The 24,386-nt window shown below is 39.5% G+C and overlaps 1 protein-coding gene across 3 annotated transcripts in view; it reads right to left on the reverse strand.

The window, feature by feature from the left end:
* Positions 1-20,677, reverse strand: part of CYSTM1 (cysteine rich transmembrane module containing 1) — a 101,223-nt gene extending 80,546 nt beyond the window's left edge. Inside the window, exon 1 of one of the 3 annotated variants that reach the window (XM_074212851.1) lies at positions 20,658-20,677. The gene's annotated coding sequence lies outside the window, so the exon portion shown is untranslated. Of the gene's footprint in view, positions 1-20,563 lie in introns of all 3 variants that reach the window. The other 2 variants (XM_074212850.1, XM_074212849.1) reach the window with 2 other exon arrangements.
* Between the last annotated feature and the right edge of the window lie 3,709 nt (positions 20,678-24,386).

A 24,386-nucleotide genomic window follows, 5' to 3' on the forward strand; every position in this document is an offset into this window, starting at 1 on the left:
ATCTTTACTTCATTCATTCATTAATTTATTTATTGAGCTGAGTATGCTTAATTCACAATTTTAAAATCTCAGAGACCCAGTAAAGCATGAGATCCCACCCTCCAAACTTTTATAATCAAGCAGAGGATATAAGGATAAGTTACTACATTACAAGATTGAATGCAAGATTCCATAACAGCTGCATTTACCAATATGGAGAAGTTAAGAACCCATATGAACAAAAAATATTTAGAGCAGCTCTTTTTGTAGTGGCAAAGAACTGGAAACCATCAAATGGGTATTGGCTGAACAAATTATAGTATATAAATGGAATGCTATTATGCTTTATGCAATGATGAAAGGGAGAGTTCCAGAGAAACAAAAAATTAACTGATGTAGAATGAAATTAGCAAATTCAGAAAATTTCTGTAAAAACATCACAAAGACAAACAACTTGGAAAGACTTAAGAATTCTGATTAATGCAATAACTAACCAGGATTCCAGAGGATTAATAAAGACATATGATACTTCTAGAGAGAGCTGATGAACTCAAGGTCCAGAATGAAATATTTGTTTTTTGGGGCTAGCCAATGTTTTGTTTGACTAGGCACATTTGTTACAAGGTTATACTGGGGGAGGTGAGAGGGAATATAACAGATTTTTTGTTTTAAATGATATAGAGATTAGAGGAAGAAATCATTTGTTTAGTGCAGGCGAAGTGATTAGAGAGGGTTCAAAAAGAAGTTAACATCTGACCTGGACCTTTTGAAAAAATGCATAAGCTTTAACAAAGTCAGAGATAGGAGTGGGATTAAAAAACAGGTCACTCCACAAATCAGAATGAAAAAAGAAATGACAAAGATGTAAGAAAGCACAGGCTGCCTTCAAGGAACAACAAGCTTTTCAGTTTAGCAATGGTACTGATCCAGGAGGAACCCCACAGATGAAGGTGCCTGGAGGACTATGGCCAGACCTGGCACCAGGGTGTGTCCCCCTTCCCCCTCCCTGCCAGGGTTCCTTCCTATTCTCTTTCTCCTCCTGGTAGACAATGAACCCTTCTCTTTGCCAGGAAAGAACCAGAATCTCCTCTTCACACTCACTTCCATCTTCCCAAAAGTGGTGGATTGTTCCTGTGGAGCAGAACCTCTTATTCATGCTAAGGACTCAAGGCTTGCCACAGCACGCCCCCGCAACATATCTCCCAGGCCTTTTCTTGCTAATAAGTGATGCTTTCCCCAGTTAGAGTATGAATTCCTTGAGAACAGGACTATCTTTCTCTTTCTATTTACATCCATCACTGGAACCTAACACAAAAAGCAGCTAACAAATGCTTCTTCACTCATTTCATTTATGTAAATGAATTCAGAGGGATGAGGCCAGAAGCATGCAGCAAAAGCACTGAATGAAATCCAGGCTAAGAAATTGGGCAATCAGAGCCTTGACTGTTTCTAAAAAGGAGGTGTCATAAAAGTAGAGTAACAGCTGAAAGGAGCCTCAGTGATCAGGTACAGAGCCCCCAGTTTAAAGGTGAGAAAAATGACAGGATAAATGATTTGTGGAAAAGACAGAATTTCACATCTAAGTCTGGTATTCTTTGTAGTCTGCTCTTAATCACAGCTCTTCATTGAAACATTCTTCTGACCATGGTGTGAAGGGTTGATTTGAAGGCCGGAATTCTCTCTAGAGCTAAAACAATTCACTGGGGGCAGAGCTAGGTGGCAGTGGATAGAGCACCAGCCCTGGGGTCAGGATCTGAGTTCAAATCTAGTCTCAGATACCTGATACTCACTAGCTGGGTGACCTGGGCAAGTCATTTAAACATTAACATTTTAATATTGATTCACAGAAAAGAAAATGAGGTTTGCACACAAAATCAGAAATCTCTATTGTATACAGCTAATAGAAGTTAATACACTCAATATGTTATTTCCAAAGTGGTCTTACTTCTCCGGGTCTTAGCTGATGAGTTCAGAAAAAGTTTGCCCAGAAGACTTGACATTTTTTATTTTAAATCAAAGGGGTTGGGGAAAAAATAGAAACTGAAGCCATAACATTATTAGAATTCATCCATGCATTTCTTAAGGACCTAAAACATAGGTGTCAGATTGTTGGGCTAGGCCCTGAAGAGAAAAAAAAGCAAAACCAAAAGATCTTACTGACCCAGAGGTAGAGGGAGCACATTCCAGGCACAGAACACCTAAAGCCAGAGCAAAGGGCCCACAGGTAGAGGAGAGAACAGGGAAAAAAGCAGGCAAGCCAGTTTGGCTGGAACATTGCACAAAGGAAAATAATGTGAAATTGGCCTTTAAAGGTAAGTTGGAGTCAGGGTGGAAAAGGTTTTGAAAAAAAACGAGTCTTGTATTTTATCTTAAGCAGCAACAGAAAATCACAGGAACCTGTCAGCCTCTCAGTTTGGCAGCCATGTAAAGGATGGCCTGGAAAGAAGCAGAGAGAAGCTGTGCACTTTTGGGACTGCAAGGAGACAAGTCCAGGTGAGAGGTGGGGAGGGACTGTAAGTGGAGAGGAATAGATGATATAAGGCACATTCTGTGGGCAGGCTACCAGCTTTCAAAATACCTGGATGAGGTGTGAGAACAAAAAGTGGAAAAAGACAGTCTAGAAGATTGAGGAGGAGAAAGATCAAGGAGTTAGGATAAGAATAGGGAATTCATCTCAATTTTCCCTAGAGTTCAGATTTGGCAAAGCTCAGGCTAGAAAGCTAAAAATATCCAGAGATTTCAACAGGAGTAAAAAGTGCAAAAATGATGAAAGATCCAATTTTTTAAATGGACTCTGTCAACCTAGTGCGGTTTGAAGTGAACCTTTCAAAGAAGACCAAATCCTATAAGTCCATGCCTGTGGGAAAAAAATGGCTGGGGGGAAGAGAGGGGGTAAGCAGAATTATAGAAAATCTACACCACTTCAAACAGCAAGTCCCCTTTAAAGTATCTGAATAAAGACCTACTTGTTGGACAGCTTCTTTATCATGTCAAAAGATTTTCTGAGGGGTCTCATTTTACTTGGCAAAAGACCAGAATTCACACAAAAAAGATAGCAACTTCTACTCTGTAGAACTCTAAAAACAGAATTATTCCTTTCTTTTAGGACAAGGAATGATATTTTTAAAGTAATATTTTTTCCAATTACATGTTAAGATAATTTTTAGCATTTATTTCAAAAAGAAAAATTTTGAGTCCCAAATTTTCTCCTTCTCTCCTCACCACCTTTTCTCTAAGATGATAAGCAATTTGATATTGGTTACATATATGCAATCAAGTAAAACATATTTCCATATTAGTCTTGTTGTTAAAGAAGAAACAAGCCAAAAGAAAATAACCATAAAAAAAATAAAGAAAGAAAAACAGTATGCTTCAATCTGCATTCAGATTACATCAGTTCTTTCTCTGGATGGGGAAAACAAAATGAGAGATTTTTAAAGAAGGATCATACATCAGCTATGGCAAGCGACAAAGGATGAGAATGACAATTTAAAATAGGCTGTTGGCATTCTTGGAAAGCAGTTTGTAACTATACCCCAAAGGTCATTAAGCTGTGATCTAGCAATAATGTTACAGTATTAACTTCTCCCTAACCCCCACCCCCCCCAAAAAAAAGAAAGTAGAGAGTACTCATATTACAAAAATATTCATAGCAATTTTTTTATAGTAAGGAAATGGAAATAAAGGAAAATGCCTATCAATTGGAGAATTACTCTTGGTATGTGAATGTTAATGGAATACTATCATGCAATAAGAAATGATGAAAAGGGTGGAGCCAGAGAAACCTGGCAAGACTTTTGTGAAATGGGGAGAACCAGGAATATAGTTACAATATTGTAAAGAAAAACAACTTCGAAAGAACTAAGAACTCTAATTCATGAAATACATGAAATACCTCCAAAGGACTAGACTAAGCACACTTTGTGTAGCAGTGCAGAAAAAGGCATACCATTTCAGATCTGTTGATATGTGGATCTACATGACTATTGATTGGCATGACCAAAGGATTATAAGGATTTTTTTTTTAAATTCGTCAAAGGTGAGTCAGAAGCGGAAAGCTGTTTATAGCACACAAGAAAAGGAAAGGAGTGTTAAAGCCATTTTTAAAAAATGCACAGAAGAGAACAGAAGATTCAGAAGCATGTAGAGCTACTGTTGCTGAATTTAGGGCACCTAAAAAACAAATTATATAATGAGAACATTTCACATACAATAAATACTTTTTTTCTGTTCATTGTATATGGTTTTTCAATTATGTGTGACTCTTTGTGGCCACATTGGAGATTTTCTTGGCAAAGATACTGGAGGGGATTGCTGCTTTCTTCTCCAGATCATTTTACAGATGAGAAAACTGAGGCAAACAGGATTAAGTGACTTGCCCAGGGTCACACAGCAAGTAAGTGTCTGAGAGGAGTCTTCCTGACTCCAGGCCTGGTGCTCTATCCACTTTGCCACTAGATAACTGAGAGATATGCCAGTTTGACATCTTGCCAAAGTCAGAATAAATTGTTTTTAATTAAGAAAACAGAAGGAAGAAGTATGCAATCAATGACTTTCAAATGTATCATTTTGGGAAAGTCCAGGCACTGGAAGCTGGAATGGATGGAGGCAGGGAAATAGCTGAGAATGGAACCCTGGCCCAGATGAGTCATTTCCAGAGTAATGCTAGGGGCAATGTGAAAGGTTTTTATAAAAGGGGAGAAGTCCAACCTGTCCTTTAAGGGGTGGTTGAACTTTATCCCCTCTGGGTAATGACTGAATTAGCCCATAGAGTAGGTAGTAGGTAGACTTAAGAGTCAGGAAGACAAATTCAAATCCAGCTTCAAACACTTCTGGAGAAGACAGAGTCTGCCTGCCCTAATTTCCTCATTTGTAATATAGTATCTATTTCCTATGGTGGTTGTGAAGACAAAATTCCAGGAAAAAACATTTGTTTTACTTTAGGGGGATTAAGGTCTTATTTCAAGTAAGCAAATCTTATTGTGGCTAGTAAAAACTAAACAGCAGGAACCCTCTAGTTATCTGTGAGTAAAAGTGAATCAATGAACTTCGCCTCAATACCTGAGTACAAGAAGTCCAGTCAGCAAGTATGTATGGTGTCATTCAGTCAAGCACGGCAGGAGGCAAGAGGAACAGAGAGACAGAAATTCCTGCTCTCAAGGGTCTCACAGTCCAAAGGTGGAGAAAGGATAAAGTTGGAGATAATCTCAGAAGGAAAGCCCCAACAGCAAGGAGTCCAGGGAAAGGTTTCTGTATAAGGTGGGGTTTCATTTAAGACTTGAAGGAAGCCAGAGGCAAAAGAAATAAGGAGAAAGAATAGCAGACAAAAGGGACATAAAAGAAAAATTGGAAGAATATTATGTTTGCTTCTATAATTATTTCTCTTTACTGATGAGTCTGACCTGTTAAAATGGGACATGCAAGTGTTTTTCCTTTAATAAGTATATAAAACTATTGACTGAGCCAATGAACCTTAAATGAACCTAAAGGAAAAAAAGACATCTCACCCACACACTGTATGCACAGGTGTCTTCCTAGGCCTGGGAATTTTTAAATAATTTCTAAAGAACCCTCTCCATGGTTCAGAGGGCTATGCTTGTCAGATTCTTTTCTTTGTTGAAGTTTGCTGTCACTTAGTATATTAGGTTAGAAAACAGACTAAACATAATCTAAAACATACCCCCCAAAATCAGTGCTTTCTACTTTCTATAGGCCCATCATGTGACTGTTGGATAGAGAAAACTCAGCGCCTTCTTTATCAAGTTGAAAAAAATCATGTCCTCTGTTAGCAAAAAGCTGCCCATACTGGCATGCCAACGGACATGGCTAGTCACATGCAAATAGTTAAGTTCACTAAGGTTCATTTTCAGAGCACTGAGTAAGGAATTACGGTAAACATATCTAGAGCTAAGGTTTCTCCTGACTAGCTACTGCCTTCAACATTTAGAGCATTGCAAAACCTTCTGTTAGACCTCAAACCAGTTTTTATGACCCCAACATATCCTCTATTTATAGTTTGTAAGAGATAGTATCCCTTCACATATTCTAAAGCAATGGTCCTCAAATTTTCTCATTGTGAGTCCTTATCAGTAATATAATCATGTAACAAAATACAGTATATATAATATTCATCTATAAATTATATGTGCATGTTCTACTCTACTAATTATTGATTATAAAGCTTATACAAAAAAGCAATTTTGAAAAGAATAATTTATATATATTAAATACTCTGATTCTAGCACTAATAGGGAATCACTGGGGTTTTCTGAATGGGGGAATGGCAAGGTGGCTACTGCAATCATTGAGGTAAAAAAGTGATAAAGACCTGAAAGAAGCTTAAAATATGGCTATTATAAGTATATGAGAGATGTGGTGGAGGTGGAAACAATATCTGGCAACTAAATGAATATGTAAAATGGGAATAATAATAGCTTCTACCCCCCTCACCAGGTTGTTGTGAGGGTGAAAAGAGATATTTGTGTAAAGCACTATACAAATGCTAGCTATCATCATTATTATTTAGAATAAAATGATAGTGAAGCATTGAGATAACATGGTGGTTGGAAGATGATACTATAAAAGTAGTGTTTTCTATCCCAGAGCACACAGCCACAGTGGAATCTAGATACAGCAATGAAGGGCCTAAACAGGTCAAAGAATTCATCAGGCCAAAGTTAAGGGGAGTAGATAGATTGGTAAATAACAGGAAAAAGGGGTGGTGTTGGAGACAAGCCCCAAGATTAGCTACAACAGGGAAAGGCGTGACCCATACTCTTACCCTTCCATTGGTTGATCATGAAGCCCTTGGACCAGAGAAGTCAATAAATATTTATTAAGTGCCCCCAAGCAGATACCCTACTAGGCATTAAGAAATATAAAGATAAATCTTTGTTATCAAAGAACTCAGAATCTTGATAATGTGCAAATAATTATGCACAAATAAGCAATATACAGGACAAACTGGAAATAACTCACAGAGTTCAAATTCAGCCTTAGACACTTAATAATTACCTAACTGTGTAACCTTGGATAAGTAACTTAACACCTTTCCTTAAACAAATAAAATATTAAAATCAGAAAGTCTTAGATGACACCTGAAAGAAACCAGGGAAGCCAAGAGATAGAGATGAGAAAGGAGAGCTTTTCAAGCACTGGGACACAGTGACAATGCCCAGAATCAGGAGTTTAGGGTTCACTGTCACTGGATTAAGAGGGATATAAGATGGAAAACTAAAAAGGCGGGAGAGTACAGATGGGACAGATTATATATATTTGACTCTAGAGATAATAGGAGCCTTTGTAGTTCACTGAGCATTGATGGAGGTTGGGAATGGGGAGTGGGAGGGACAGTATGACTCAATCAGACCTTCATCTAAAAATCATTTTAAAGAGTTGAATGGAGAAGGACTGGATTTGGGAGACACATGAAGCAAGACCAACCAAAAGACTATTGTAATAGTCTTGGTTCAAGGAGATGAAGGCCTTCACCAGAAGGCTGGCCATGTTAGAAGGAAGGGGTCATATGAGAAAGAAACATAAGGGTAAGGATCTGAAGGTGAAACTTAAGTTTCACAGTAATAGGGAAATTAGAATGAGGGAATTTTAACATGTCTTTAGGTCACTGAATTATAGATAACCTATAGGCAGGGGAGATGTGAGACTGGAGATCAGCAGAATCATTAGAATCAATATGATAATTTCATCTAAATGAAACGGTAAGGAGGGAGAAGAGAAAAGGTCTCAAGACAGGGCCCTTTAGGGGTGGCTAGGTGGCGTAGTGGATAAAGCACCAGCCCTGGAGTCAGGAGTACCTGGGTTCAAATGTGGCCTCAGACACTTAATAATTATAATTACCTAGCTGTGTGGCCTTGGGCAAGCCACTTAACCCCGTTTGCCTTGAAAAAACCCTAAAAATAAATAAATAAATAAATAAATAAATGAATGAATGAATGAATGAATGAATAAATGAAATAAGGCAGGTGCATTCATGGTTAGCAGGTGTGACTTGTCAAAGATCCAGCAAAGGAGACTGAGAAGGAGAGGTCAGGTAGAAGGAGAACCAGGAGAGATGAGTATCACTTTGAAGACTACTGTTCACAGAAATCAATAAATTTACAGTCGGTCACCACCAATCAATCCTCTCTCTACTCCAATCACTCACTATCCTTGCCTGAATAGTCCGAAGACTTAGAGAAAAATCAAACCTCTCTTCGAAAAAACTACAAGAACACAAAGATTAAGTACCAAAATGACTATACATTGCCTATTTATTCCTCAAAGGAAGAACTGACAGATTAACAGTTAGCAAGAAAGATGGGGTGATAAGAAGGAAAAGCAAAAAGAAGGAAAACTACGGAGTAGGAAGAGAGTCAATGAAATGAAGGAAAAGGTTAGGAGCTAGGGAGAGAGAAAAAAAAGTTTCCTGTCCCCTCCTCAATTATTCCCTGCTAAGTTAAGAAGATAGACAGAAAGAAGCATGTCCATCCTATTAGCTACCTGACACAGCCACTTTTCGGGGCAGTTTCCCAATAGGGACTGCCCTTCAAAGGCTGCTGGATTACTCATTTCTCCTTTCCCACCTCATATTAGGGTTTGTGTGAAAACAGAAATCTTTATGATTTTGGAAGGGTCCTGACAACTCAAAGTACCAACAACTGAACTAAGGAGCTCCCACTTCCCAATGGAAAGAAGTCTACTGCATCAACGATAAAGGGCACTCTGATACATCTTTAGAGGAGCACCAGGCTTTCAAACTACAGTCTGCATTGTCAGATAGGCTCATTTAAAGGCTAATGAAATCATAGCTGAAAGCAGTCAACTCTGTCTCCACATTCCCTCCACATTTTTCTCTTTCCTTTCTCTTTTCAGCCAATGATTTCTAAAAGCTGAGGCCTTTTAGAGCTAAAAGGTTACCAAGGATAAATGTTAGCATGACAACGCTTTAGAAGTCTGTAATTAGAAACACTGCCAAAGAGCTAGTTCTCTGTATGCAGGAGACAGGGGTTTAAAGTAGTTTGGGATATTAATGACTAAAAGATTATTGTTCTTTATCCCCAACAAGGCCTTGAAAAACAACTCTAAATTTTTAATATGTGGATAGAGAGAACAGTATAACAATCAAGTGTTCATGGAGTTAAACTCTACAGTTTCAAGAATTTAATACAATATATTTCAGTTATATTCTTTCTTTTATGAAAGGCCACAACAAAACAGTACTGGTTTCAAAACTACCTTCTTTTGGTTAAAAATAATAATGTATTATCTTAATAAAAGGCTTTACGGTTTATCAAGTACTTCTCTCCAAATAGCCAGTGGAAAAAAGTTTTCTTATTTCCATTTTACAGATGAGGGAACTAACATTAAGAGGTAAAATTCTGCTACAAAGTCTGCACATAAACTCAGATCTTCTCACCTATAATCAGCTTTTCCTACTAATCGCACACTATCACAATTTTTTAAATGTTATTTTATTTTTTCAATTACATGCAAAGATAGTTTTCATTTTTTGGTAAGATTTACACATTTTTCTACCTCCTTCTCATGACATTGAGTAGTCTGATTCATTATCATTTTTTAAAATACTATTTTTTATAGAGAAGCACCTCTAGCAATCACATAATCCTGGCTGGCCTTGAGATCACATGAATGCAGGAAGGCTGCCAAAAGCCTTCCTTGCCTCTCCCAATTATCTACCCTACTGACCTGCTCTCTCCCTATTGACACAACCTTCCATCCATCGTTTCCAAGCCTGGCTACACCTTCACTCAAATCTTTTTGGCTCACAGGTCAAGGAGGTAGGAGGCAGAAGGGAGGGGGGGCAGGGAGGAAAGAAGGGAGAGGAAGTTGGAATGTTCCATTGCAACCCATTGCCATATACATGTTTTCCTCCTTATTTCCTTCACTCAGTGACCTCTCTTCATTTGAAGTTCATGCTATTCATGTCTTTCACCCAACAAAAAATTCTAGCAGTTGTTAATCTACAGACCCCCAGGGTATTCCCCTTCCTTCCTCAATTAGAACCTGTTCTAAAATTTTTCTCTACTCCCCAACTTCGTATTAGGGGCCCCTCCCACATACATACTGATTCTCCCTCAAATACTCTTAACCACTCAATTCTTCAACCCACTCACCTCCCATGAGCTATTCCTTCACTCTACTTCATAAACCAAAAAATGGTCAGTCTTGGTATTGCCATCACCCACAAATGTATTATTTCCATGTTCAAGAATTCTGAACTTCCTTTATCTGACCATAATCTATTCACTTTTTACTCTTACTCTTTGTTCCCATTGTGATATCTAATCCCTAATTGATCACTCAGTTCCTTTCCCAGGCCATCTCCCCTGCATCTTTCCTTTTCTTCCCATCTTCAATCCTTGGAGAACCAATTCAACTTTACACTGTTTTACTCTCTTGAGTCCCTAACCCATTTATCTTCTATTAGGCTCAGCCAACCCTTAGCCTTGAATCACTATCACAATTCATCATCTTCATGTCCACACAGATGCTACTGAATGAAAGTCAAGAAAATTATACAACTATTATGACTGAATCCACTACAAATTTATGTTATATAATCCCAAGTGGGCATGTGTTACTTGCTAATCCTACTCTAACTCCCTTATAAACTCACTATATCCCACTCTCCTTCAAACCATAATTTCTCCATGCCCCTATTCTCTCTGGTGATAATTTTGCCTCATATTTTATGGAAAAAAATTGAGATATCCTCCATCTTCTTTCTCCTTCCTTATCTCTTAACATTCAGGTGCCTTCTGCCACTTTCTCCTTCCTCACCCATGTTTCACATAATGAATCGACTATCAAAGCTAATCTCAGTCTATTCTGCCCCTTCTAAAGACTGTCCTCCTCTCTGTCAACCCTATTCTTTCCTCTATTTTCAATCTCTCTCTAATGGCTCATTTTCTACTACTTACAAACATGTCCATGTCTCCCCAGTCCTGAAAAACCCTCACATATGCTTCTGTTTCTACTAACTATTGGCTTTTTATCTCTTCTACCCTTTGTAGCTAAATTCCTCTTAAAAGGCTGCCTATAGGGAGGCTGGGTGGTGCAGTGAATAGAGCACCAGCCCTGGAGTCAAGAGTACCTGAGTTCAAATCAGGCCTCAGACACTTGATAATTACTTAGCTGTGTGGCCTTGGGCAAACTACTTAACCCCATTTGCCTTGCAAAAAAAGAAAAAACTAAAAAGGCTGCCTACACTAGGTGCCTCTACTCTGCTCTCACTCTCATCCTAATTCCTCACATTCTGTTTATAATCCCCCTAAACTGCTTTCTTCAAAGTTCCTAATGATCTTGTAGACAAACCCAATGGCCTTTTCTCAACCCTCTGGGCCTTTGACACTATTGTTCACTCTCTCCTCTCTAGGTTCTCAGACCACCACTTTCTCCAGGATTTTTTCCTACCTGCTGACTGCTCCTTTTCTGTATTCTTCTCCAGATCATACTCTCCAACTCTAGGTATCCTTTAGGGTTCTGTTCTGTATACTTTCCTCTTCTCTCTTTATGCTACTTAAGCTCTCATGGAGGTAGTTATTGTCTTTATGCTAATGATGCTCAAATCTACCTATTCTTCCCCAATCTCTGCTGACCTCCAACCTCTTTGAGAGGAATGCCTTTCAGACATCCCACACTAGATTCCAACACATATCTTAAACTTATTATGTCCAAAACAGAACTTGCTATCTTTGCCTCAAACCTTCCTTCCTATCTTACCTACACCATCCTCCCAGTCCTTTACAATCTAAGTAAGACTCATTCAGATACCTCATCCCTCACTATCTCTCACCCCCCCATCTAAGCTGTTGCCAACACTTGTCAATCTCTCAGAAAAATCCAGTCTCCTCTGACACAGTCACCTCTTTGGTGCAGACCCTCATATTTCTCCTCACTCTAATGCTCTCTTAATTCAGCCACTAAAGTGATTCTCCTAAAATTACAGGTCTGATCATGTCATCCTACTATTCAAACTCCAGTGGCTTCTCTAAGAGTAAATACAAAGTGTTGCTGGCATTCAAACTCCTTCATAACCTACCCTTCTGACTTTTTGGTCTTCTTATTGATTCACTGGGAGTGGCACTCAGGAAAGGACTACAACTAAAGATATAAATCTAGGGACTCATCTACATAAAGGTGACAACTGAATCCACAGAGTTTAAAAAGTCACCAAGAAAGAAGAGAGAATACCTAGGACAATCATGAGGGTACCCTTAAATTTCAGGAGCAATATGGATGAACTAGTAAAGGAAACAATGGTCTTAATAGATAAGAAGAATGGGAAAAGCCAGAGAAGAGAGAGTATACAGAAAAAATAAATCAACAGCATCAGATAATGCAAAGAATACAAAAAGTATACTGGGTGGGGAAAAATTTCTGGATGGGGGCAATTAAAAAAAATCACTGGTATCTTTGAAGAAAAGTAACTGAGTAAAGATGGTAGAAGTCAAAGTATAAGGGGGTTGAGAAATGGAAAAAAAAAAGTAAGGGCAACAAGTGTGGACCGATTTTTCCAGGACTTTGATATTAAAGAGTAAACAGATAGAGGGCAAACTGAGGGGACATCAGGATAAAGTGAATTTGAAGGATAGGGAGACCTAACCATTTTTAAAGGCAACAAATAGGTATGATTAAAGATTACAGAGAAAGGGGGGGGGTTATTGCTGGGTACAAGGGAATGGAAAAGATAAAGGATACAAATTGGTGGAGTTAACCTTAACAAGAGAAGGTCATCTCTTCAAAGACTATTATAAAGGGGAAAAAAGACAACTTGGGAATTGCCCGGAAAGAAAGATCAACATTTGGGGCCTTAAAAAAGTCAGGGCATAAATTGTTTGTGTATATACTCAACAAGAGGTAGAAATACAAAGAAGACTGCAGAGGGTCTATAAACTTTGCCTACTTCTACAAATTTTCTTTGGATGGAAAAAAAAGGCTAATCTTATCTCTTATCTCTGGCAGAGAGATGACATAATGGATAGAGCACTAGACTTGGAATCATGAATCAATATTGCTAAATTCAAACCTGACCTCAAGACACTTACTAGCTGTATGACTCTGGGTAAGTCATTTAACCCTGTCTGCCTTAGTTTCCTCATCTGTAAAATGAGTTGGAGAAGCAAATGGCAGACCATTCCAGGATCATTGACAAGAAAACCCAAAAAAGGGAACATGAAGAATTGGGCACAACTGAAATGACTCAACAGCAACAACTCTCATTCAGTCCTTTGTCTTCAGGGTTTTTCCATTTTAAGCACAAGTTGTAAGATGGCAAAAGTATAGGTTTATAGTCTGAATGCTGGCTCTACTATTCCCTATGCTGGTAACCAGTTAAGTCATTTTTTTTTTTTAGGTTTTTGCCAGGCAAATGGGGTTAAGTGGCTTGCCCAAAGCCACGCAGCTAGGTAATTATTAAGTGTTTGAGACCGGATTTGAACCCAGGTATTCCTGACTCCAGGGCTGGTGCTTTATCCACTGTGCCACCTAGCTGTCCCCCAGTTAAGTCATTTAACTTTTCTGAGGACCTCATTATCTTTACCTGTGAAATTTTGGGGGCTAGATGGCCTAATAAGGTCTCTGGCTAGCCCTTAATCTATTTCTGATTTTACAAATAGGGTCATAAATTTCAGTGGGATCCCTGTAGCTTCTTTTCTTCATGTTCTGGCTATTCTTTCTATACTTAGAATAACGTCATTGCTGGGTGGAAACTTATTCACCAAAAATCCACATCCCACTTATGCTTTTAGGTAGGATGTATTTTTCAGGATAATCCTTCAGGGGTTTTGTTAATGATTATTTTGTGTTCCCTAACCACTTTTTAAGGAGCTGGTAATAGGTACATTTAAGTAAATCATTTTTAAAATGAAAGAATTTCCTCCTCCCACTTTAAAGAACAATTCCTTTAGATCATTTCCTTAATTTAACCTCTAAACCAGAAGTGTAAGAAAACTACAAACTATTCTAGTTATTCTTGAGCTCTAGCATCTAAGAAACATATGTGAAATCCTCTATTTTCTCATTTCAACTGGACCCAGCAGAAGATTCCTTTCTTTAATCTTCATAAAGAAGCATATCTGTTGAGAACATTTTTAAAAGTTTCTACTTCTACCAGAGAAGCAGATGAAGAACTTTTCATTGGATGTCTCTATTTAGCTATTCTGCTGATTTTTATAGGAACTCTAAAAGTCTGTTAGGAATTCAGAATTATAAAGGAGTCTAACTTCCAATAATTTGGAGTTCCTGCAAAAAGACCAGGAGAAACAGAATAAAGTATGTCCTACTTCATTTCCCAGTATCCACAGCATACAATACCCAGAAAGGAATTTACATTTGGGGTTTGGACTCAGGCCCAATTATCATCTAGTTTTCTAATTGCTGCCCATTTTATATGTGTAATAATTAGTACCCTTGATCTGGTATCCGGAGTCAAAAGCCTAACAAATGGAACTTAAAACTCTAATCACTGCTCTTAAGAATGTTTGCTAGGTGGATTATAAAACTGACTTATTTTCCTTGTGACTCAATTTCCCCATCCATGAACTAGACTAGACAACTATACTTTGCTATATATCAAAAAATATGTCTTACTTGCAAAGTCTAAATATTTATTTACCCAAAGTCACATCATCAAATAAGGTAATCAGTCACCTGACAACTAAGGTTTAAAAATTTAAGAAAAGACTTTTATTCTTCAGGTTGCTTAGAATTAGCATTATTCTATTTGCTAGGTAGCTCTCTAAAATCTTGTTTTAATCAGATAGTGTTTAAAGTAGAAGTCTATTTGCAAACACTGATAAGAAAACAAAGCTAAGGACAGTCTAATTAATGCTTATACCTCCCAACAAAAAAGACTGAACTTATTAGATGCAGAAGAAGCCAGACTTACATTTGAGTCAATTTAGTTAATACAAAGACCAAGACTGGAAACAAAGTACTTAAATATTTTCTATGCCTTACATTAAGGCTAAATACTTTATCTTTGGTCATTTTCACAACAATTTCTTTTAATCTCAATGTTTACCACTATCTTATGCTGAAAACATTTTGTTGTGGTAATGTTCAAGTGTCTTATAAGTGTTTCACTAATTCCTTCTAACTCCGGAAAAGTAGTAAAATGACTATAATCCCTGTATTTATAGAGAAAATCTTGTGCAATCAGTGACACATTCAGTGAATTGAAAACTGGAAACATAATTCTAGCTGTTTCTTTCTTCCATTGTTCTTTTGCCATTCCTATCCTCTTCAAGGCTAAGCCCTGTGCTGACTGACTGATCCAGTCAGGTTCTCTAAAGAAGCATATTTCCTTCCAGTCTTTAGCTTCTGTGTAACATACTTCCTGCTTACAAAACTTAAGGGCACAATCTTGCACAAATATATTCCCTGTTCAACCAAGCCTTCAATTTTTGGCCAATAGGAAAGCTAGGAGGGAAGAAGGGGAAAGGTGACACTTATTAGTTGGTGGAAAATTTCCAAAAAATGTTATCTATTTCACTGCCCTTACCCAATTGCCCCAAAGGCAATTCTAAATTTGCCATGACTTAAAAAAAAAATCTACTTTTTTGAAAATGGTGGCTAGTGGACAGACTATTTATTTAGATGTTATCAAACAGACTATTTGTTTTGGAAACTGTCTGTGAAGAACACATGCCAATTTAATGTGACTGGGGTGTCTAATTTCCAATCAATCTCAAGTCATCTTCCTTGGAGTTCCTGCAAAAAGACCAGGAGAAGCAGAATAGAGGGAGACACTCAATGACAAGAACTTTCCCTAACCTCTTTTTTAGAGCATATATACAGTCACCTCTGGTGAACTTTTTTGCAAAGAATACTTTATTTTATGAGATTTATATTTCTTCTCTGAAGCCTGTACTGTTGAATATTAAACTGCACTCTGTCATAGCTTTTAATGATCCTCCCATGTGTTATATGTTTTCCATTTACATGTAATGATATAAAACTGTCCAAGCATGCAGCCCACAAAGCCAAGCTAGCCCAAAGCTCTCACTAAAATGTCAAATTGAAATATACTATCTTTTATTTCAATAAAAACTTTTAAAAGGTTGGAAAGGGGGGTGGCTAGGTGGCACAATGGATGGAGCACAGGCCTTGGAGTCAGGAGGACCTGAGTTCAATTCTGACCTCAGACAAAATAATTAGTTGTGTGGCCTTGGGCAAGCCACTTAACCCCATTGCCTTGCAAAAAAAAAAAAAATCTAAAAGGCTGGAAAGCCCTGATATAGAATATCATCAGTGCAAAAAGGGACCTTTAAAGACTGCCTAGTCATCTTTAGTCTCCTCATTTGAAGAGTTAAGGAAACTGAGAACTATTTAACTGTTTTTAACCTATATTCTACAAACCTGGATTTTTTTAAAGATTGTAACAATAGTTCAATATGATGCGTTTCCTTTGTAATCCCATTTTTAATGCATTTTAAAAAACATTATTCTGAGGTGTTCATTTGACAGAGTGTCAAAGGGATCCATACCACAGGAAAGGTTTGAAATCTGCATTAAAATACAATCTGATTTTTAACATTTTATGTATTTTTTTCTCTCTAATTTTTTCTCTTCCATTTGGATTTGATTCTTCTTTCACAACATTATGGATCTATATTTGGCGTGGTTATACATTTATCATCTTTATTAGTTTACCTTCTGTCGGGAAGGAGGGGAAGAAAAATGTCAAACTCAAAACCTTTAAAAAAGAAATTACTGTTGAAAACTACTGTTGCATGTAGTTAAAATAAAAAAAAAGAATGGCAAGATAGGCAAAAACAAAATACAATCTCCATTTAAGTCAACAAGGATTTGCTAAGTGTACCAGGCACTGTTAAGCCCTGAGAATACAAAGCAATTTTGAGTAAAGATTGTCTGCCCTCAAAATAACTGGAAGATATTAATGTACCTTTCCCAAGGTCACTGGACTTGTGGTTTTCTTTTAAAGTGTTTAGCTTTGGTCACAAGAAACAAAGCAAACTAGTATTACTACTTGTAAAAATATAGTTTCCTGTTAAGAAAAAGAGAAGTTACTGAGTGTTACCAAAAGCCAAGAAGCTATATTCTGGCAGAATTGTAGGAGATAACAGCCTATATAACAAAGCACATAATTCAAAACCCTATGATGTAAATAGTTTAAGTATTTTTAATCTCAATTCTTGTCTCTTTGCTGGATCTTTCTCTAAGGCAGGCCTACTGCTGTATTTCCCTGAAATTAAGACCTCACCAGAAAATAAGCCCCAGCATGATTTTTCAGGAGTCTCATAACATAAAGCCCTACCCTAAAAATAAGCCCCATAAAATCATCAGCCAGACAAATGCAAAGGTATTAATACTTCTGTTGCAACACACAACAGGATGTAGTGGATTATAAAATAATATTAGTACATAATTAAATATAAATAAACATAATTGACACTAATACTTAAAATAAATGATAATATAAATTAGAATTAGATATTTCTAAATATCCAAGCAGGCTGAGAGGCAACAGATGAACTCAAAACTAAATAGGAGTAGCCACAAAGCATAAATAATGTGTATGCAGGTCTAGAAGGAAAGAAAACCCCACCTCTAATCATCACTAAGGGCAAGAAAGATAAGATTGAACCTGTTTCAGGCATTTATGTTCTTGAAACTGAAAAAGCCTGGTGAGCACAAGCAATTATAAGGAAGTGGGTCGATTTAACGCTGCCACTAGTTTTGCCAAAGCGGTCTGGGATTCAGCCAGCACTCACTTCCTTGCAGAGAGAATATTGCATCAAAGGATTCCTGCAGGAATGACTGCCAGATATCCCCTGAAAATAAGCCCTAATTTATCTTTTGGAACAAAAATATAAGACCCGATCTTATTTTGGGGAAAATGTAGTAGCTATGGATGGAGTCATGGGCCTTTTCTCTTCTTCAGGCTGTACCATTACACTTGGTGATCAACAGCACCTGATTATTTGATCAATTATCCTCTCTGATGGCAATTCTCAATTCTCAAATCAGAATTGATTACTTCCCTATAACTCCTCTTCTGACCTACTATCTCCAACCGCCTAATGGCCATCTTGAATCAGATATCCCAGAGACATCTTAATAAACTCATCCTGTTCAAAACTGAAGTCCCTTAACCCTCCCCCAACCCTTCTATTGCCTATTACTGTCATCTAGTAATCTTTCCAGTGAGCTGGGCAGGAAACCAGTTTCTTTTTCCCATCCTCACTCTCTCACCCCCCCCCCCCCTTCCTGCCATCCCTTACCTTGCCACCTCTCCCATTTGGCTACTTTCTACTTCCCCTTAAGGCTCCCCGCAATTGGGTCGATCCTCAGTTACTGTCAGGGATCATCATGCATATTCCCCTTTCCATAAAACTCAGCAAACCCCAATAGCTTTTTTCCTCCAGGATCAAATATAAAATCCCATTTGGCATTCAAAGCCCTTCACAGCCTGCTCAACCCCTACTCCCCCATCTTGCCAATCTTTTACACCTCTCCAAACATACTTTTGGATCCAGTGACATTCCCACTCCTTAAAATCCCTTGAACACTACCATCCACCTCCTGATGGGGCATCTTCAGGGGCATGAAATGCTTTCCTTTCCCATCTTTGCCCCATGGCTTCCTTCAAGACTCATTTAAAATCCCGCCTTTTCCAGGAAGCCTTTCCTGTCCCCTTCCAATTTGTCCTGTATATAGTTTATTTCTACCCAGTTGAGACTGTGAGTTTCTTGAGAGCAGACACTTTCTTTTACCTTTCTTTGTTTCCCCTAGCACTTAGAATGCTACCTGGCTGTTAACAGTGGTTTAATATTAATTGATAAGACTGAAAAATGAGAAAAAACAAATCCAGAAAAACTCAAAAGGATCTTGTGTAGAGTATCAAAATGAATTTCTGGATCCAAAGTCTTGGTTCTTTTTACCCTACCACAATGCCTCTAAAGCTCATTTAGTCCAAACTCATTATTTTATAGTGATTTCTCAGTTTCTTGGGTAGAAAAACATACTGGGTTCTATTTCTAACTCAAAAATGATGTCTTTAAGTAGCTCTTACACTGTTAGAAAGGGAGGATAGGTGGGAAGATGGTAAACAAATAGTAGATGCTCCTCCCTGCTGGATCTGATTATTTTGCATTTCATAAAGAATATGGAAATATTTTCTGAAATGTTTACTGGAAGGTAAGTCGCCTTCCCCCACTCTCAATTTTGTGCTAGATTCAGTTTTTTTCCTAATAAATAAGCTCTGGCCATTAAATCTGTTTTACCTCTGGGAACAGTTGGTGAAACTTTATTGAATCCTTTCTCTAAAGGCGTTAAGAACAAGTTACTAAAGTCAAACTAATTAAAGTCAGAACAGTCGGGGACACATCTCCTAAGCTTTATGAGACATTGTTTGCTAAAGCTTATAAAAAAAATTATTTGAAAACAGAAGCTAAATGCCCCATTACTAATAAAGAATGGATTTTAGATTTCTAAAGTCCATGCCATGATACCATAGCTCCTCAAATAACTTGTTTTTAACTTATTTGTGTACAAGTTTAGCCCCATCTCCTCCTTCCCCCTACCCACCCCTTTTGAATAAGCTCCTCTGGGGCACTATTTTTCATTTTTGCATTGCATCATCGGTGCCTGAAACAATGCTTTGAATATAGCATAACAAATACTTTAAAAAACAAATTGAACCCTGGCTCTACTGCCCTATTATGAATATTTTAAAAGCAATCATCATGGCATCCCATCTGGATACTTCTGAGACAGATATGCCCTTCCATTTCGTTACTATCCCCAGAGATGGGGTGTGGCAAGCCCAAGTTGAGGATTTTTTATTTTTTTGGTAATTTCCATGGCATAGGGCTCCTCGACTAATTACTTAGATGAGAGAGTTATCACATCAAGGACATTCCCCAAAACTCAAAGAAAGGTAAAGATATATGCCATAAGAAGTGAAAGAGCATTCCTTTGAACATCAGCAAAAACAAAAAGGATCAACCTCGTGGTCCTCCAGGACTTTGCTAAGGGCTCCTTTCCCTCCCTCCTTTTCAATCCCAACTCCACCCCCCCACCCCAACAGGTCCGGTCCCTAAGTATTCCACTCGGCTTCTGCCTCGAGCCTCAGTTTCCCCATTCCTCGGGCCGGGCGCTGGCCCTTTCGGGGAGCCGGAGGGGTTCACTTCTTCCCCGGACACACTGGGCCCGGCAGGCCTTTCCCTCGCCGGCGCTCCCCTCTGCCCCAACAAGCCTGATTCGGCCAGACCGAGGGCTGGCCCCGTCCTGTCCTCGCCGTCCCGCAGAGCTCCGTCCCTCCTCTCTGGCCCGGACGGTCCTCCCAACTCCTCCGCCTCCGCCCGCGGTCCCGCGGGGCCGGACTCCGGCCCCAAGCCCCAACTCTCCCCGCTCCTTCGGGCCTGGGTCCGGCAGCAGCCTCGCGGGCTCCCCAGCCCGAATCCTCCCCCGCCGGCCGCCACCTCAGGCTGCGCCCCGGCTTGCCCGACGAGCCGCCCCGAGCGCGTCTGGCGGCCTCGGGCGGGCCGGCTCCCCGCCCCGCGCTCCCCTGGCCCGCGCGGCGGCCGAGGGCAGTCACCTCCGGCGGAGCCGCGGCCACTCGGGGCTCCCTTCCTTGCCTCCTTCCCTCGGACGCCGGTCGCGAGACTGGAGGATGAGCGAGCGCGCCGCACCTGCCGCCCGCGAGGCTGAAGCCGCCGGGAGCTGACGTCAGCCGGCGCTCTCCGGGGGAGGTCGGGGTGGGAGTCACGGGATCACCCTAGTTACGAGGCGGGGCGGGGCCCGGGCGTGACGTCACCGCGCCCCCTGCCGCCCGGCTGGCCCGAACCCCGCGGAGCGGGGGGCCTCCGGGCCGGAGCGCTGGGCGGCGTGCTTGAGGCCCGCCCTCCCCCCGGGGGGCTTGACCTCACCTGGGCCACTGCCCCTCCCCCGCCGCTTTCCGCTGTCATCTGTCCTACCGGGGTTCAAACTAGAATCACCTTAGTGTTTTATATGGACTGGGTATCACATTGCTTGCCTTCTCAAGGGGGGAGGGGCAGGAAGGAGGGAGAAAATTTGGAGCTAAAAGTTTTTAAATGTTAAAAATTTTTCATGTAGTTGAGAAACATTTAATGACATAAAATTTTTAAAAATGGCAGCAAGAATAAGCCCCCCCCCCCCCCCCCGCTATCTATTCCTACGCACCCGGCCCAGACACTGGTGCAAAAATAATAATGTGCTTTTTTTTTTCTTTTACGTTTTTTTGGAAAGGCAATGGCAGTGGGGTTAAGTGGCTTGCCCAAGGCCACACAGTTAGGTAATTATTAAGTGTCTGAGGCTAAATTTGAACTCAGGACCTCCTGACTCCAGGGCCGGTGCTCTATCCACTGCACCACCTAGCTGCCGCCTAGCTGCCCCCTTATGTCATTTGAATAAATTTTCTAATTCTGAAACTGGGAAATTTTGCGAGTCCTGATTCTAGGGACTCTTGGCTTGGCTGGCAGTGGGGAGCAGGGTTGTAGTTTTAACCAGTTATTTATCAAGATTAATTGTTTTAAGGTAGCTTATTTAGAAACCTCAAAATATTTTTGTAAACCCCATTTAATAAATGTGAAGTTTGTGCCCAGGGGGTCTGAAAACAGCAGATTTCTACCACCATAGGCCCTGACCACTGATCTGGTGTTGGGAAAGTTTGGGTTAGAACAGCATTCTCCCATTTTAGTAAATGAAAATGCATACTGACACCTGACTTTCTTCCCAGCACAGAATCCTTCTCCAGATTTGTTTTGCTTTATGAATTCAACTTACTCTCAGGATCTGTCTTCTGTAGTCCATACAGGTGGCTTTGATGGTTCCCAACCCTCTAAAATGAACCATCAACTTTAGCCACATGTTGGGGGGAAGGGGGTCAGCGTGAGTCACTGCTCATGACTTCATCCCTCTCTTTACATTCAGATAAAATACTTAATCAGCTGGCCCTTCATAACTCCTTCCAGACCTAGTTCCCACTTTTGCTGACTCATCCAGGAACTTCCCTCTTAGAACTTAGAACCTCCTCATCCCAGAAAAGGCCATGTACAATCATCCTGATCCATAACTAACCATTGGATCCAGATGGCTAAGGAAGAGCAAGTAAGGCTGGTGACTTGCACAGCTCTCCCTTACTTAAATCCAACTCACCTGCATGTCATGGCATCACCTCCCTGATATCATGGTCTTCTTCAAGAATGAAGGATGGGGCAACTAGGTGGTGCAGTGGATAAAGCACCGGCCCTGGAGTCAGGAGTACCTGGGTTCAAATACGGTCTCAAACACTTAATAATTACCTAGCTGTGTGGCCCTGGGCAAGCCACTTAACCCTGTTTGCCTTGCCAAAAAACAAACCTTAAAAAAAAAGAATTAAGGACAAACAACAACAACCATTAGGCTGTCCACTGACTAAGGAATGATGTGATGTTTGTCCTTCATTCTAGAAGACATGACATCAATGGAGGTAATGCATATGAATTGGGTTTGAATGGGGGATTGCTGTACTAAGTCACCAACCTCACTTTTTCTTCTGGATTCAGTGAACAGATAAGAATCAAGGAGAACTGGAGATGGCCCTGGATGCAAAGCAATCAGGGTTAAGTGACTTGCCCAAGGTCACACAACCAGTAAATATCAAATGCATGAGGCTGAATTCAAACTCCCAGTCTTCTGACTCCAAGGTCAGTGCTCTATCCATTGTACCACCTAGCTGCCCCTACTAAGAAATATCCCTTCTCAAGACCTACCCCCACCTTTTCCCATCAGCCAAGTCATCCTTGCCCATGTTGTGAAAGGTCCCATGTTGGTCAACATATGTCAAATCCATCCCTTCCCCCATCATTCTCTGGACTTCAAAACCAAGCCACCAATTACCTTTATTTCTTCCTTTCCCAATCCCAAATCAAGTTTCAGCTTCCTTTTTTATGGGGTTTTTCCTGTTAGAAATATAAACTTCTTGAGGCCAAGAACTGTCTTTTTGTAGCCCTCTTAGAACATTACATATAGTAGGCATTAAATAACTGATAAAATTAATAATTAATAAAATATTAAATTCTTCATTCTTTTGTTCATTTTTCCCTTTCTTACCCTATCATGACTTTCTAGGCTTCCATCTCCCATCTCCATCAATATCCTTGGACTGGCTATTCCTGAAGCTTGGAATCCTCCCCTTTCTCACCTCTACCTCTCAGAATTTCTAACATCTTTCAGTTCTCCAACTGAACCCTTCCTTTTATAGGAGGATTTTTCCAGTAACCCCATATAGATTAACTTTTTAGTTTTGGGTTTTTTTTTTTTTTGCAAGGCAATGGGGTTAAGTTGTTTGCCCGAGGCCACACAGCTAAGATATATAGATTAACTTTGAGTTCCATCCATTTTTCAATATATATCATATATGTATCTATTCATATATACAAGTTGTCTCTCCATTAGAATGTAAGTTTTGAGAGTTTTTTGCCATTCTTAGACCTCCTAGCACTTAGAAAAGGGTCTGGTACATAGGAGATGCTTTAATAAATACTTTTTGATTGATGGATTGTGTCTGAGCACCAATGCCTTTCCCTCAAAGTGGGATAGTTATTTTTGTCATTGGAAAGTTGTCTATGGACATGGCAACCTAAGAAGCAAAAGGAACAGTTTCTTGTCAGTATTAAAGAGCTGAAGAGGTAGTCCCCCTACAAGGTAATGAGAATTATTGGTTCTATGGAATTTGGAAACGATCCATTGGGAAAAAGGGGGATAGAAAAAGCATTGTTGTCATTTGTCAATTACAAATTAGCAACCCTGACCCCTTTTTCCCTGCCCTTTCCTCTTTCCCAGCATTAAAAGTTGGTTGCTGTTGTTTTTAAATTTTGTGTGTATAGACATCGGTTTTTGCACCTTTCAAGGAAGTGAACTTGGATTGTCAAATACTGTATCAGGATCATCAGATTGGTTTCAGGATAATGCCTCTTGTCCACTACAACTTTTAAAAATAATCTGTTAAATTATAGAGCAGTTGCATTCTGGGTTTGGAGGGAGTATTCTCATGCACCATGGGGGATTTTTTAAGATGTAGAATATTTTCTCTTTTACAGAATTGAGCAGAGAAGTAAGTGATGTGTGTAAACTGCTTTTTCTCAAAGAAATAAGTGTATAGGTTAACTTGGGAGAGAAAAATTCTGAACAAGACTATTGTGGATTTGTGTGTGGTACTAGGCTATTGTGAGGAAAGAGGAATGAATTAATATCCAGGAGCTTTAAGGGACTTACCATATCAGCTGTATTTTTTGCTAATTCATTTTTCAGCATTTCAGTCATAAATAACCAGTATAAAGGGCCAGGGTCTCTTGGCAAAGTTTATGTAGAATGAGTCAATCTCACCATGTTTATTTATGACATTCCTGAAGAATGAA

Source organism: Macrotis lagotis, chromosome 1 (genome assembly GCF_037893015.1).
Source record: "Macrotis lagotis isolate mMagLag1 chromosome 1, bilby.v1.9.chrom.fasta, whole genome shotgun sequence".
Classification (NCBI taxonomy): domain Eukaryota; kingdom Metazoa; phylum Chordata; class Mammalia; order Peramelemorphia; family Peramelidae; genus Macrotis; species Macrotis lagotis.